Source organism: Mirounga angustirostris, unplaced genomic scaffold, assembly GCF_029215605.1.
Source record: "Mirounga angustirostris isolate CCGP_5_RB_7025 unplaced genomic scaffold, mMirAng1.0.hap1 SCAF_16, whole genome shotgun sequence".
NCBI classification, from domain to species: Eukaryota; Metazoa; Chordata; class Mammalia; order Carnivora; family Phocidae; genus Mirounga; species Mirounga angustirostris.
This window is the reverse complement of record NW_026991724.1, coordinates 30,252,976-30,269,003: the sequence shown is the minus strand read 5'-3', so window position 1 is coordinate 30,269,003 and position 16,028 is coordinate 30,252,976. Positions and strand designations below refer to the sequence as shown.

The 16,028-nt window shown below is 42.0% G+C and overlaps 1 protein-coding gene across 11 annotated transcripts in view; it reads left to right on the top strand.

Annotated features, from left to right (window-relative positions):
* The window catches only part of CHD9 (chromodomain helicase DNA binding protein 9), a 222,601-nt gene that overhangs the window by 44,863 nt on the left and 161,710 nt on the right, over nucleotides 1–16,028 (top strand). For 7 of the 11 annotated variants that reach the window (XM_064580408.1, XM_064580407.1, XM_064580406.1 and 4 more), the window contains exon 1: nucleotides 6,199–6,336. The exons of 3 other annotated variants lie outside the window; for them this stretch is intronic. The gene's annotated coding sequence lies outside the window, so the exon portion shown is untranslated. Of the gene's footprint in view, nucleotides 1–6,198; nucleotides 6,337–6,357; nucleotides 6,587–16,028 lie in introns of those variants that run through there. One more of the 11 variants, XM_045891119.3, reaches the window with a different exon arrangement.

Sequence of the window (16,028 nt, the reverse complement as noted above, 5' to 3'; positions counted from 1 at the left end):
TTATTGTTGAGTTGTAAGAAGTCTTCATACATTCTGGATACTGGACCCTTATCAGATGTATGATTTGCAAATATTTTCTCATTCCGTGGGTGTCATTTCTTTTTTTTTTTTTAATTGGGAATGTACATCTTTTTTTTTTATTCTTATGTTAATCCCCATACATTACATCATTAGTTTTAGATGTAGTGTTCCATGATTCATTGTTTGTGCATAACACCCAGTGCTCCATGCAGAATGTGCCCTCCTCAATACCCACCACCAGGCTAACCCATCCTCCCACCCCCCTCCCCTCTAGAACCCTCAGTTTGTTTTTCAGAGTCCATCATCTCTCATGGTTCGTCTACCCCTCCGATTTCCCCCGCTTCATTCTTCCCCTCCTGCTACCTTCTTCTTCTTCTTTTTTTTTTTTCTTAACATATATTGCATTATTTGTTTCAGAGGTACAGATCTGTGATTCAACAGTCTTGCACAATTCACAGCGCTCCCCAGTGTCTATCACCCAGTCACCCAATCCCTCCCACCCCACCCCCCACTCCAGCAACCCTCAGTTTGTTTCCTGCGATTAAGAATTCCTCATATCAGTGAGATCATATGATACATGTCTTTCTCTGTTTGACTTATTTCGCTCAACATAATACCCGTGGGTGTCATTTCTTAATGGTGTCCTTTGAATCACAGAAGTTTTTCTATGTTGATGTTCAATATATCAATTTTTTCTTTGGTTGCTTTAATTTTAATGAAGCCCAATTTTTATTTCCTTTTGTTGCTTATGCTGTGGTACCATGTACTGTATACAAAACCATTGCCTAACCCAAGGTCCTGAAGATTTACTCCTATGTTTTCTTCTTAGAGTTTTATAGTTTTACCTCTTAACATTTAGGTCCATGATCCCTTTTGATTTATTTTTTCTGTATGTTATAAGGTAGGGATCCAGCTTCATTCTCTAGCATTTGTATATCCAGTAGTCTTTCTCGATTTATGTCTTAGCACTCTTGTTGAAAATAAATTGACCATAAATGTAAAAGTTTATTTCTGGACTCTCAATTCTATTCCATTGATCTATATGTCTATTCTTATGCCAGTTCCACCGTGTCTGGATTACTGTAGCATTGTAGTAAGTTTTGAAATCAGGAAGCATGAGTCCTTTTTTTTTTTTTTTTTTGAAGGATTTAAAAAAATTTTTTTATTGTTTTTATTTTTTGTTTTTTAAGTAACCTCTCTCCCCAGTGTAGGGCTTGAACTCACAACCCTGAGATCAAGAGTCACATGCTGTATGGACTGAGCCAGCCAGGTGCCCCAAAGGATTTTTTTTTTAATCCGGTGTAGTTAACATACAGTGTTATATTCATTTCAGTCTTTTTTTTTTTCAAGGGTGTTTTGACTATTCTGTGGGCATCACTTCAGCAGGTCTCACTTAGATAGGTCTAATGCTTAGTTTTGCAGTTCTAGGCCTCTGAAAAAATTATTGAGGTATAATTGACATATATTGGTTTCAGGTACATAATGTAACGATTCAGTATTTGTATACATTGGGAAATGATCACCACAGAAAGTCTAACATCCATCACCATACATAATTACAAACTCTTTTCCTCTTGGGATGAGAACTTTTAAGATTTATTCTCTTAGCAATTTTCAAATATGCAATATAGTATTATTAACTATAGTCACCATGCTATACATTACATCCCTGTGGCTTATTCTATAACTGGAAGTTTGTATCTTTTTTTTAAAAAAAAAAGATTTATTGGGACGCCTGGGTGGCTCAGTTGGTTAAGTGACTGCCTTCGGCTCAGGTCATGATCCTGGAGTCCCGGGATCGAGTCCCGCATCGGGCTCCCTGCTCAGCGGGGAGTCTGCTTCTCCCTCTGACCCTCCTCCCTCTCATGCTCTCTGTCTCTCATTCTCTCTGTCTCAAATAAATATCATCCTTTAAAAAAAAAAAGATTTATTTATTTGAGAGAGAGAGAGCACGAGTGGGAGGGGGAGAGGGAGAGGGAGAGAGAACCCCAAGCAGACTCTGTGTTGAGCGCAGAGCCCAGCGCAGGGCTTGATCTCACAACCCTGAGATCACGACCTGAGCCGAAACCAAGAGTTGGCCGCTCAACCCACTGCACTACCCAGGCACCCCGGAAGTTTGTATATTTTGACCCCCTTCACCCATTTTTCCCACCCACTACCCCATCCTCTGGCACCCACTAGTCTGTTTTCTGTATCTATGAGCTTGGTGGGGCTTTTGGGTTTTTAGATTTCACATATAAGTGAGATCATGTGGTATTTGTCTTTCTCTGTCTGACTTACTTCACTTAGCATAATACCCTCAAGGTCCATGCATGTTGTTGCAGTGGCAAGATTTCATTCCTTTTTATGGTTGAATAATATCCCATTGTGTATACATACCACATTGCCTTTATCTATTTCTCCATTAATAGACACTTAGGTGGGAGCACTTGGCTGGCTCAGTCAGAAGAGCGAGCGTTCCACTCTTGATCTCGGGGTCGTGAGTTCAAGCCCCACACTGGGTGTAGAGATTACTTAAATAAGTAAATAAACTTTAAAAAAAAGTAGACACTTGGGTTATTTCCATGTCTTGGCTATTGTAAATAATGCTGCAGTGAACGGGGGTGGGAGGGGTGCAGATATCTTTTAAGCTAAGGCTTTTGTTTTCTTCAGATAAAAACCCAGAAGAGGAATTGCTGGCTCATTTGGTAGTTCTATTTTTAATTTTTGAGGAACCTCCATACTGTTTTCTATAGTGGCTGCACCAATTTACATTTCCATCGACAGTACACAAGGGTTCCCTTTTCTCTGTTACTCTCAACACTTATTTCTTGTCTGTTTGATAATAGCCATTCTAACAGGTCTGAGGTGAGTTTTAGGATCTTGAGTGTATCAGTTTCCCCCAAAAGTGAACAGGTGCCAGAGCACTGGTTCATATTTCTCAAACTTGCCAGGAAATATCATTTGATGTACGTGCATTTTGGGGTATTTCTTTTTTGGTGTCCTGAACCAAAATGCCTGTAGGGCAGTTCCCCCTTCTAAGATGCCAAATTCATAACCAAGAGGTTGCTTGCTAAACATGCAATTGGAAACTATGGCTGAAGGGAGGGATATAGTGTAATGCTTAAGAGTTCCAGGCTTTAGGACCAGCCAGCTCTAAGTTTGAATCCTACCTCTGCCACTCAATGATTGTGTAAGCAGGGCAAGATTTTGAACCCTATTCATCTGAACAGTGGGGAAAATCATCCCTTCCTTATAGAATGGTTGGGAAGGTAAAATGAAATAATAAACGTAAGCCCTTAACACTGCCTAGGACTAACTAAATTTCAGAAATGGTACCTATTGGACTTGTGGAATGTTTCCTTCAGAGTGTGAAGAACCGCTCTTTGTCATAGCACAGGCTTTCTGGTGACTTGAATCATTGTGTCTGTAAATAGAGGACCTTTTTGGTGTGAGAGGCACTAGATAGGACTGGAGCCAGTTTTCCTCTAGAGTGGGATACAGGGAGTTGGAGAGCATTGCCACCACGCCCTCTGGACATTCCATTGCCTGGCAGAAATGGTAGGCCAGGGTTGCTATATTTTGATGTTACTGATGATAATTGATTTTTGTTCATTTAAATTGCAGAGGGTAGGGGCACCGGGCTGGCTCAGTCAGAAAAGCATGCAAGTCTTGATCTCAGGGTCATGAGTTCGAGCCCCACATGGGGTGTAGAGATTACTTAAATAAATAAAACCTTAAAAAATAATTAATTAAAAAATTGCAGAAGGTAGTATTGACTGATCCAGCCTGTTAATTCTGGGACTTAGAGCCATCCTTTGCACCCAGAGTCCATATATTCAGAAACCTCAGTTACCAAGAACACCACTGAGATTTAAGAAATAAGTTGAACAGTCAAAATAGATGTCACAAAAAATCACGCACTGAACCCACAAGAGAATCCCACAGAAAATCATTACTCAAAACCCGAGAGTCTAAACTAAAAAGTTTATCAGTGTCTATTCATAGAATAGAAGCATCAAGGAAGGAAGGAAGGAAGGAAGGAAGGAAACAAGAAAGAAAGAAGGGAAAGAAGGAAAGAAAAGAAAGAAAGAAAGAAAAGAAAAGAAAGAGAAAGAAAGAAAAAAGAAAGGGAAAGAAGGAAAGAAAAGAAAGAAAGAAAGGGAAAAAAGGAAAGAAGGTTGTTAGGTAGAAAAATAGAGAAATGTCAGTCCAGTAGTGAGGAACAAGACATAGAAAAAGATGGATGTAAGTTTAAAATAATAACAGCTTTCTAGAGGCCATTTTTCATAAGGAAAAATAGGTCTACATACTTCTGAGGGCATTCATTGATCATAATAGAATACAATAACGCTGATAATGATAATGATGCTCTTTAATCACCAAGTGTAAGTAATGTTCAAAGATTCAAGAAAACATGAGTTTTCTTGGGGAGAAAATTTCTGTAAAAAGTAGCTAAAGTTTTAGACAAGATATGGAATGTCTTATTCTCTAACATCTCTAAATGAGATGTTACTGGCCTTAAATTCGGTTCCACAGGTTGAATTTGCAAACGAAAGCAGTATTCAAATAAGAGGTGGTGTAGGGAGCTCAGGGGTGAACTGTTTCTGTGCATTCTTATCCTAGTATGTGGTTGTTATTAAGTATCCTTGAGGGGAATCAAAGCTGTAACTGTAACTTCTCTCTCAGCAGGGTTCCCTCCCAGCCCCTTCAATATCTGAGCTAAATAGACTTGTGTTGATCCACGCTGGAGGGCCTGCACGGGGAATATAAAGAATGAAATTACCTGGTAAACTAGCACTCTGTATATCGCAGCCATTACCTTCTGGTCAGGCATAAACAAGCCCAGTGACATTGCTCTATGCTTCTTTGTGGAGTCTGAAACTCAAGAGTTTTCTGTCCACTGTAAGGTGAATGAATGCTAAATATCACCCACAGTGGATTTGAAACGGTGTTAAACAGTTTCCAACAAACATAAGGTAGACAGAGTGAAGTCCTGACATCCCATTATTTTGTCTATCTCTCATTCTCATATGGATTTTAAAGCTTTAATTAGGCATTAAAGCCAGCCCAGAGCCTGAAAGAGACCCATAGAATTTTAGAGCTGGAAGGCTTTTAGAAAATTTGTCCAGCCTCTTCATTTTACAGAAGGGAAAACCGAGGCCCTGGGACATGTTACGATTTAATGTAGGTCACACAGTTAATTAGTGACAGAGCGAGAGGGAAGCCAGGTGTCCCCACACCTTCGTTGGACAGTGGTTTTCTAGTAGGCCACCTGCTCCTAGACTAATGCCCTCCCCCCCCCCCCCCCCCCGGTTTGTTCTTTCTTTCCCTTAATAGCTGTGCAAATCAGAACGTGGGCCTGAACGCCGGGAAGACTAGGTGTCGGCCCCAGCTCTCCACCACTTGAGGTGCGCACTCGCTCGCTCTCTACACCAGGACTTGGGGCTGGGTCTCTCTTTAGCCTGGCGCCTTCTCCATGGCAGGTGCTTCGCACCTGGGCTGAATCGCTGCATCATCGCGGCGCCACTGTCCTTGCTCCCGATTTTACAGCACCGGCGCGTGTCACGGCGGTGTCAGAGCGTAAGGAGGACGCGGGTCCGAATCCACGCCGTTTGAAAAGGGAGGTTCAGGACACCCTCTCAGTTCCCGGTTGGCCCCGGGCTGGCGGAGAGACGCCCAGAGCGTGAGTGACCTCGGCGCCGACCCCGCCACTGGTCAGCTCGCGGCCGGGGCGTGCCTGCCGGGCCTGACGTGGCGGCGCGGCCGCGGGGAGGGGAGAGGCCGTCGCGAGGGCGCGGCCTGACGTGGCGGCCGCGGCGGGGCGGCGAGGGGAGCCCGGGCCACTGCACTGCGCCGCGCTCCGGCCAGAGGGCGCCCGGCCCCAACACTTCCCCGCCCCGGGACCGCCCTGGGCTCCGGGAGTAACCGCACCGGCGATTGGGTCGGCGGTGCGGCGGGGCCATGTTGGAGCCGGGCGACGACCCCGCCTCCCGCCGCCCTCCGCCCCGGGTCGGGCCGGGCCGCGAGGGAAGCGGAGCAGGGAGAGGGATCCTCCCTCCCGGGTCGCCCGACGCGGCAGGAGCGGCGGCTGGAGCGGCCGCGGTCACAGCCGCCCCTCCGAGCCCCGGCCAATCAGCGGCGCGGGCACAAATATGCAAATGGCGCGCCGGTGCTGCCGGAGTGCCGCTCGCAGGGGCTGGTGGGGTCGCGCTGGGGGAGTGAACTGGGCCAATCAGGCGGGTGCGTGGCGGCGCGGGGGAGGCGGTGCCCCTTCACTCCTCCCTCCTCTCGCTCCCGGCCCCGCGCTGACAGGGGGGCCTGGCCGCGCCGCCGGTAAGTGCCGCCGCCGCCGCCGCCGCCCGCCGTTGCCACCCGCCGCCCCAGGCGCGGGGAGGAAGCCCGGGGGCACCGCGGGGCAGCAGTCGCTGCTCAACTGGTGGGGAGAGGCGGGGGCGGGTTCTGTCAGCCGGGTGGTCGCCTGAGGCCGCCCCCGCCCGGACAGCCGCGCGTGTCAGTCTCGGTCGAGGCGGGGGGCGGCGGGGGCGCCTCAGTCATGGCGAAGCCTGAGAGCCAGCGAGCGGCGGTGAGTACGTGCCGCCGCCGCCGCCGCCGCCGCCGCTCGGCCGGGGGGGGGTCGGGGCAGGCCGGGCCGCGCCGCCGCCGCCGGAGGTGAGGGGCCCGCGCCCGGGGACGGCGGGGCGCGCGGCGAGGCCGGGGACGGGGCTCTGCCCGCACGTGCGGCCCAGCCCGCTCGCGGCCCGCCCCGCGCCTGTCATGGCTGCGGGCTGCTGCCCGCACCCCCCCTCCGGCCCGCAGACCCTGGGGTCGGGACCTGGCCGCCGCGCCTGTTGCGTCGGGCGGAGGTGAGGGCAGGGTGGGCAGGGCTCCGCTTCCCCGCCCCGCGCGAGGTCGGGGCCTCCCGAGGGTCGGGCTTCCCTCCATCCTGCAGCCTCTTCCCCCGCCCGCCTGCTTCCTCGCCTCCGTGACTCATGACAGGGCGTCCGGCGCGAGCGCTGGGTGTCCCCGAGCCCGGGACGCCCCTGGCGCTTTCCCGGGCCTTGCCTGCCGGGTTACGACCGCACTGCCTTCCCTGTGATCCTTCGCCCCGAGGGGCAGCCCCGAGGGCCTCTCCACGTCTGCAGCGGGGCCCGGACCCCGCGGCTGCTGCCGCTTTCTTGGGCTCTGGGTGTGGGACGTGATGGGTGGTTCCAGAGCTGTCTTCGCGGACATCCATCCCAAAGCCAAGCACGACCCGGAAAGCCTGGGTGTCTTACTGGCCTGTCGTCGCAGTCGCCAGCTCAGAGTGGTTTCTGTTTGTTCCTTTTTTGGTTCTGTTTTGCCTTTTTTTTTTTTTTTTTAAGAAAAATAAAACTTTTCAGAACAAAGTAGACCAAAAAATTTCTTAAATTGTGATATTAACAGTGTTAACACAGTTACTTTCCTGGGAGTCTGGGATTTGACATTACTGTGACTTTTCTCCATTATATGAACTACTCATAACTACCTAAGGATTGCCCCGTATTAAATAAAGTTTATTTCGTTAATAAAATCACTATCACAATTTAGTTTCTCAGTTTTGCATGCTACTTTTCACCTTTCCTTTTCTCTGATTTCAAACTCCAGTTCTACCTAACCGACCAGGATCTTGAACAGAAAAAAGGGCTTACCTTGTGTAATGTTACTCTACCTAAACTGTGCATGATTGTACAGGTACTTTTTTTTAAAAAAAAACGGCTAGGTCTGCAAACACTTAAATGTACAGAAGGTACTTACCCGGTCGAGGGTGGGGATTCCACATTTTGGAGGGAGGGAGGGAGGGAGGGGATGTGTGTGTGTGTGTGCGCGCGCGCGCGCGTTTTAGCTTTGGGGGGAGGGGGTTTCAGTGCAAAAGGATGAACATAGTGTTTCTTCATTGCTGTTAGATTTACAGAACTTGAAATTAAGTGGGACTTTTTGCTAATAGCACAGAACCTTCCGTATGATAGATATTGGATAAATACTTGTTCTAAGCAAGTTAAACATGTATTCTGTATCTTCCAAGACTTTGTCTCTGCTTCCATTGCTTAGACACTTCACATTAAGTAGCTATAGTGTGCTACAACGTATTAGTAGTTTGGTGAGTTTCCTATAAACTACAGGTCATATAATATAAACATGAAATGCTCTGGGGGGAAAAAGTAGTTGCCTCCCAGATTTGATAGAGTTATGTTTGTCATTCTGAACAGTTTCAGGAGAGTGGGTGTTGTAGAGTTAAAAAATAAAAACCTTGTGATTGATTAACTAGGGGAAGGTGATGTCCTAAGGACATAAGAAATAGCATTAGGGGGAAAAAAATTGTGCTGGTGTAACTAGTAAAGCCTTCTTGACTTGGAAGGAGTTCTGATTGGAGAGAATCAGGACTTTGTCACTTTACTAGCTGTATAGCTATAGTCAGATTTCTTAACCTCTGTGAACCCAAGTTTTCTTGAATTTTACAATTCTCCAATTCTGAGGAGCCCATTAGATCTGTCCTTTGAAATATAAAAATTATGCCTGGGTTTAAGTATAAGAAAAGGCAGACGTTTTGGAACAAATAGAGGTATAGTTGGTCTTACCTTAAAAGAACATTTTTAAAAGAATAAGCTTAAGTGGGCAGGTATGAATAAAGAAAGCAGTGTTTAAAAAAAAAAAAAGCTCATGACAAATTTAATAAAATCCTAGAATTTTGAACTTGGAAGTATCTTTAGAGACTTTTAACTCCAAATCCCTTTTCTAATGTAACTGAATGCCTTCTATAAGACATTAAACTAGACCTTGGCAGTTTACCTATGGAAACCAGATAGAACTGAAGGAAGGGCTTAATGTATAAATTTAGGAGGTAGGAACTGAAGAAGCATTACAGACTGAGAGGTAAAATCTATTGAAGTTTCAATAATTAAAAATTTTGGTACATGTGACATTTTAGATATTCTGAAGGGTTATGTGTGTTAATCACTCATATAAATGTAGTGGGAGAAAAAGTCAACTAAATAGAGGACAAAAATGAAATCCTAGAGAGGTTAAAGTATAAAGGAAAAATGACTGAAATAATAGATCTACTGGGGAAATTCCATCATATATCAGTATAGTGAATACAGAACATTGGTAAGAATATGGAAACTTAAAGCATTTGGTTAGAGTGAAAATGAATTATGAAACTAATGTTGTCATAAGTGTTTGAAAAACTTTGAAAGCCAAAATTGGAATCAGAAGAGATTTATGGACACTGAGGAGACAGAATGATTTTGTTATAACCTTTTAAATGTTTTGTAGCTGTTGTGGTCTTAAGATGATTAACCTGTCTTAACCATACAGATTTCTTACATGACAGAAGATTTAGCTTTTTTACACTTACTTTGTGAATATACGTTGCCACATTCCAATTTTATAACTATCTTCTGACACCATGTTTCTTTTTACTTGTTTGGGCTTCGCTCCCATCCATTCTACCCCCGAATTTTACCAGTCTGTGAATACTCAGGTCAAATTCCACCTTGCAAATAAGATCATCTCTTGTCATTGTAGCCCTTAGGGATTTCTCCTTCCCATGAGACCATAGCATTATTATTTGTCTCACTTATTTGACATATCACGTACAACTTCCTGACCTTACCTCCACTGTATTGCTTTTAATTTTGTGGGAGCACCTTTTGCTCCTCCCTTTTAGAAACAGTTGGAAAGCTGATCAAGTGATAAGGGGAAACTCAGAGAAGGGGAAGCCACTTTGAGCTATAATTCATTCTCTGAACTCCAGGTCACTCACATCCATTCATTAAACAGATTAATTTATTAAGTGATTCCTTTATTAATCAGCTTATTATATAACATAAATTTATTAAGTGATTCCTACCTTTGTAGAATTTATAGTCTAATAGTGGAAACAGGTAATGGGCAAGTAAATAACAAATGTAAAATTACAACTTGTAATGAATTCAGTAAAGGAAGAGAACAGACTGCTGGGAAAAAAATGGGGAGGATTGTAGATTGTGTGGTCAGAAAGGTCTCTCTCAGGTGGTGATATTTAAGTCAAGACAAAGAATAAGCTAGATAGGGAAAGAGTTTCTTGGAAGAGAGAAGAATATGTATGAAGGCAAAAAAGAGCTTAATATGTTGGAAGAAATGAAAGAAGTTCAGGGTGGCAGGAGTATAATAATAAAGGAAAACCATGCAAGATGAGAGCTAGGCAGAGAGCAGATCATACAGGGCGTTGCAGGGCATTTTGAAGACCTGGGTTTTACTAAAGATGTTGCAATCAATCATTGAAGATTTTGAAGTAGAGGAGTGCTATGCTTTAGATTTTAAGAATGACACTTTGGTTAAGAATGGATTAGAGAAAGGCAAGGATGAAAGCAAAGACTACTGCTACAGTTGTTGAGGTAAGATGATGGTGGCTGGCCCTAGGGTAGCAGTATCATCTGATTTGATATAGAGAGACAGAGAGGAGATGGAAGTGGCAGGGGCATTGACAACTTCATGATGTATTGGATGTTAAAGGAAAGATGTCGAAGTGAGCTCCAGGTTCCTGACTTGAGGACCTAGGAAGATGATGGTGAGATTTACTGAGATGAACATAAGGAGAAGAAAAGGTTTGGCAAGAAATTAAGTTTTGAACACCATTCCCAGGCAAGAGCTTCAGAAGGTAGAAGGTGGGGGGACGGGGGGGGGGGGTGGCTATCTTTATCTGAATGATAGATGCCTCCGTTGGAGTAGGTTTAACTATATATATGACACCATATTACAACATACTCATAATGTGTGTTTTGAGAAGAGCAAGCTTCATATTTGTGTTAGGAGAATTAGTAACTGAAACGATCTTTTAACAATACAGTTCAGTTTTTGAAAGTTTGTGAAAATTTTCTTAATACAGATTATATTAGATAAGGTTTGAGAAAAAATCTGAATGTAGCATTAGATGTGTTTTGATATTAGTTGGGTGATGGTACAGAATTCAAAAGTCTTATAATCTTGATGTTCTTAAGAAAGTGGCACTCTTGGGCGCCTGGGTAGCTCAGTTGGTTAAGCGTCTGCCTTCAGCTCAGGTCATGATCTTAGGGTCCTGGGATCGAGCCCCGCATTGGGCTCCCCGCTCTGCAGGGAGCCTGCTTCTCCCTCTGCCCCTCCCCTGCTTGTGCTTTCTCTCTCTCTCTCAAATAAATAAAATCTTTAAAAAAAAAGAAAAGAAAAAGAAAGTGGCACTCTTTAAAGTTATTAGCTTGTAGGCAGCCTGATATTCATCATTTTTAATGAGGCTTCTGGTGTTTATGAGTAAAAATTGTAAGTGCAGGGCATTAGGAGCTATTATTTATCAAATAACTATAGATACTGATGTTTCTGTTATAATTTGTCATTATTAGCAAATAGTAAGATTTTTTTTACTGTACTTTTAAAACTTTTTTAACTGGTAATTTTAAATATTGTTATTGCTACAAAGGGACCCAGTTTGAAATCTGAAGAGAAAAAAAAAGAAAGATTATTTTTCTTGTTCAGTGGTCATTTCAGTTTAGTTTACCTGACTAAGCTGCAGTATAAAGTGTTTTAAATTTTATTCTATTGGAAATAAATGGTTGTGCTTCTGAAAGATAACTGTTAATACATCTATTCTTTTATAAGAAGAAGGAAAAAATCGTTAGGATAATGGTTAGGTTTCATATATTTTGCATAAAGTGTTTTATCTTAAAATTTTGTGCTTTATTACACATTACTAAGTAAATTCAAAGTTACTCTTCTTCCATGGAATTAGCTGGAATTTAGTGTATTTTTTTCGGTTATGTTATCTTTTGCAGTGTTTATCTTTAAAACAACAATTAAATATTCATTAAAATTTTTTCTTCAATCAAGGAACTGGACAGCTTTCCCTAAAACAAATCTAGGAATTCAAGATTCTACATTTGGTACACTTATTTAGTCCGTTTTATAGATGAAGAAACTGAGCTACAGAGAAACTGAGTTGCCTGAGCTTTCTAGTATTAGGGAATATTTTATTTCAGAGGTTGCATAATTTAGTGAATTCACTGCATATCCAAATACAAGAATATACTTAGTTCTGATTTGGTGAACACATATTCAGATGAGTAGTAAACAGAGTTTACTTTTAAGTCTTTTCCGAAACCATCCTATATTTGCTTACCAATATTGTGTTGAATGACATGTACTCTAAATGGTGACTTATAAATATTTATTTATGATTCATCTTGGTTCAATTAGGTTTTTAATTTTTTTGATAAGTTATAAGTGACATTCAGAAAAGTATGTGTCATAAATTTATAGCTCTATAATTTATTACAAAGTAAACATCTCTGTAACCACTACCTAGGTCAAGGAATAGAATGTTATTGGCAACCCCCAAGCTCCTCTCACTCCCTTCCAATCATCACCCCCTTTCAGACTCCCAGAGGTAACCACCATGCTGACTTCTAAAACCATAGAGTAGTTTTGGCTGTTTTTCAACTTTATATAAGTGAAATCATATAGTATGTGTTCTTTTGCTTAATATTATGTCTAAGACTAATCTGTTTTTATTTTTAAAGATTTTATTTATTTATTTGAGAGAGAGAGAGATTGAGAGAACGAGTGGGAAAAGGGGCAGAGGGAGAAGCAGACTCCCTATGGAGCAAGGAGCCTGATGCAGGACTCGATCCCAGAACTCTGGGATCATTACCTGAGCTGAAGGTAGATGCTTAACCCACTGAGCCACTCAGGCGCCCAGTCTGTGTTTTTCCATGTAAAAGTAGTTCAGTCATTCTCATTGCTGTTGATTCTAATGTAGGATGAACATGTTTTCAGTTTGGAAGTGTTCCGAGTAATACTGATATGAGCATTTCTGTACATGACTTTTGGTGTGCACACATTTCTGTGGCATATATATTTCTAGAAGTAGAAAAATTGGTCATGGGTATGGGTATATTTAACTTTACCAATAATGCTGTATCATTTTCCAGATTTGTTGTTCCAATTTATACCTCTTTTAGCAGTGTATGAGAATGCCAGTTGCTTATATTCAGTTATGTGGTTTGATTAAAATACCACTATACAGTATTTGAAAAATCTTGTGTTCTTTTGAAAAAATCTCCAAAGATGAGGGACGCCTGGGTGGCTCAGTTGGTTAAGTATCTGCCTTTGGCTCAGGTCATGATCCCAGAGTCCTGGGATTGAGCCCTGCATCGGGCTCCCTGCTCAATGGGGAGCCTGCTTCTCCTTCTCCCTTTGCCTGCCTCTCTGCCTACTTGGGCTTTCTCTGTCAAATAAATAAATAAAATCTTAAAAAAAAAAAAAATCTCCAAAGATGAACGTTTGGTTATGGATAGCTATTTCTACCTAAATGAGACATAAATTAGTATCTCTGTTTTGCCTGTTGGATTACAGCATATTCAAACAAAGCATAGTTTTTTGTTTTCAAAGTTACAATCAAATAAGATACCATCCTTTCTCCATCCTTAAAAATGTTTGGTTTTGAAGTACAGTGACTAGTACAGCACTGTAGGGGATATGGTTTGGAAAGGACCAAAAAAAATTACATGTAACGTATTTAAAGAAATCTTGAAAAAGATAGGAAAAAACTTTTAGCCAAAGTGAATTTGGTAACTATTAGGTGAAATGTACATGATAGTTCGAAATAAGGCCCTGGGGAAGGAGGAGGGCAAGTATTATAAAGATATATATTATTCCTGAGATGAATAGTGTTATGTCAGAAATGGCCAAAGCTCACAGGGCTACTAATAGGAATATGCACCATTTGTATATAGGGACCCAAGCTGTTGCTTTCTTGGTATGCTTTTGGTCAGAGACTTCAAGGAAGGCAATGAAATGCTATATGGTCTCATTAAAGTTGTGGGAAATTGAGTTTTATATCTTTATTTTATTCTAGTAGTAAGAAAAAAAATGTTTTTAATAATTTATAGTATTCCAAGAAAAATGGAATTGAGTTTCTCAAGGATTTGAATGTGAAATCGCATCTTAGAAGATACGTTGAAGAAGATGTGTCAACATTTGACTGAATTCGAAATGCTAAGTAAATGGATTTGATAGAAATGAAGTCACTGCATAAAATCTTATGTCTATTAAACTACTTTAAATGAATCAGAAGGGCAAGGAAAGCTATAAGAAAGAAAATCTAAGTGTAGTGTCGTAGAAGCTGAGAGAATTTCCAGAAGGCAGAGGGGTTACTTGAACTGAATTCAGGAAACATTTAAACAGCTTTTGTTATAGGCCAATCAGGCTGGTAACTGGTACTGCAGATGAATAAGTCATGGACCTTGTTCTAGCATTCAGTGCCTAAATAGTATATGATAGATGGAGATGCATGGATGATTGGAGGCTTCATATAGAGGATGGCATTTTTGAGTTTAGCTTCTGTCACTTTTGTTACTGGTGGCAAGTGTCTCTTAGTGGTCAGACAGGGATTGAGAGAACATTTGGATTTGCCTAGGCGTTTACTAGTCACCCTTGAAAATATAGTTGCAGTAATTTTATGGGGGCAGAAAGTAAAGTACAAGAGGTTAACAGGCAAGCGGGAATTTGGAAAATGGAGGCAGTGATCACTTATTCTCAATATTTGTCACTGAATGGAAGGATAGACATAGATGATTTTGTGTGTACATTTTTGTTTAGGAGAGACCTACTGCCTAAAGTTAGAAGGGAAGCAGGTAATTGCAAGGGGATGATTAAAGATTCGAGACAGAGTTGGAATGTATGTGGGTGTAAGTTGCTAAAAGCTAGATAGAATGGTATTAAGAGGTGAAAGTGTATCTTTGGAAAAAAGTCATGCTTCCTCTTCTGAGAACAGCTAGAAGAAAAAGGACAGAAGCAAAGAGAGATACATGCTTCTAAAAAGATGACTGGTGAGTTTCAACTGGAAAACCTCAGAAGAGTAAGTAAGAGGCAGAATTCTCCTTGGGTGAGATTGGGGGAAGTTAGGATTGAAGGCTTGAGGAGATAGCCTAGAAGCAAAGGGAAATGAATTTAAACACTTTCTAAGTGAAAGCAAGGACCGCATTGAAGGTACAGATTGGTATTAACCTTGTATTAATACTGTGCCAGGCATATAACAAATATTATAAATAAGCAGAAATGTTAATTGAATTGGACTGAGGTCTGGAGGTCACATTACATTGGTGTTGTTAATAGAGTATGGTGGGCTGAGTGAATTGAATATGGTCACAAGGATATTGAAGCATTAGAGATTATTAGCAAAGAATCGGAGGAGGTCTGGAGAAGCTTAATAGTCATGGGAGAGTTTGAATGACTCTTGGGAAATCAGAAGTGAGATGACAGGTATGAGAGGAAAAGCTGCATTTATTTATTTATTTTTTTAAGATTTTATTTATTTGAGAGAGAGAGAATGAGAGAGAGAGAGAGCATGAGGCGGGGAGGGTCAGAGGGAGAAGCAGACTCCTCGCTGAGCAAGGAGCCCGATGTGGGACTCGATCCCAGGACTCTAGGATCATGACCTGAGCCGAAGGCAGTCGCTTAACCAACTGAGCCACCCAGGCGCCCGAAAAGCTGCATTTATTAAATGCTTTCTTTATTTTAGAAACTTTGAATGTATTTCTAAACTGTGTATATTTCTAAACTGTTCAACAACCCTGTGAGTTAGGTGGTAATAATCAACCTGGGTCTCAATTTTTAGTGAATTTCAAACTTTGGAAAATTGTGCATTTAAATCAATTTCCTGTTTTTAACATTAATTGAAATTTGTTTGGTTTTATAATATATATTTATACTTAATTTGGTTAGGGGTATGATTGATGTTCAGGACTACTTCAAATAGACAACTTGACCTGACTCATTAGCAACTAGGAAACTTACAATCTATTTTCAGTATCAGCCCAAAATTAGTTATCCTCAATCATCTTTTACCAAGAGTAGAGCTGAGATTATGTTTTAAAGATTTCCCTTTCTGTGAGATGCAAAGCAAGACTAAATTAAGTGTGAATGCCAACAAAGTAAGTAATTGAATTTAGTAAATCGCTATCTGCAGAGGGAGATGTTAATATAAACATTAAATGAGT